The sequence below is a fragment of the Etheostoma spectabile genome, chromosome 15, assembly GCF_008692095.1.
Source record: "Etheostoma spectabile isolate EspeVRDwgs_2016 chromosome 15, UIUC_Espe_1.0, whole genome shotgun sequence".
NCBI lineage: Eukaryota > Metazoa > Chordata > Actinopteri > Perciformes > Percidae > Etheostoma > Etheostoma spectabile.
This window is the reverse complement of record NC_045747.1, coordinates 9,963,491-9,964,128: the sequence shown is the minus strand read 5'-3', so window position 1 is coordinate 9,964,128 and position 638 is coordinate 9,963,491.

Sequence of the window (638 nt, the reverse complement as noted above, 5' to 3'; positions counted from 1 at the left end):
AGGCGATACCAAAAGGTGACGTGAAAACCTGCAGATTACTGACTGTCCGGAAAGAATCATCATTAATCACTGCGTTATCATTGTTAGAGACAGACAGGGGGGTGTCCTGAACAAACCCGCCGTGTTTACCGGTAAATAGTTTATTCAGCTTTTTTTTTTTTTTTACTTCTCTACTGTGTGACGGAAAGTTGCAGGGTTATGACACATAAAAAAATATATTTTTACAAAAACGTGAGATACAAGGTAACGTAGCCTGTTATACATTGTTGTGTTTCTTTAGACATAAACAATTGAAAAATAGAGTCTTTAAACGCTTCAGATGTAAAGTTATTTGCTGTCAAAGTGATGCCAAAATGAATGGGAGTCAATGGAATGCTAACAGCAGATGATGGCTTGTTAGCCTAAGAATCTCCCCAAAGGAAGTATGCTTTCTGGATGCTCGCTTACCCCTTTGGTCTAATTTGCTGGGGAACTTCCCATGATACACTGCTTTTCTCTCCTCCTCTCTCTTCTGATCTGTATGCAAAGGGGTAAGCGAGCATCAGGAAAGCATACCTCCTATGGGGAGATAATGATAATGTCCTGAGGACACTGAGGAAGAATCACCTTTCCTCAACTATCCTGGTGAACTTCTATCG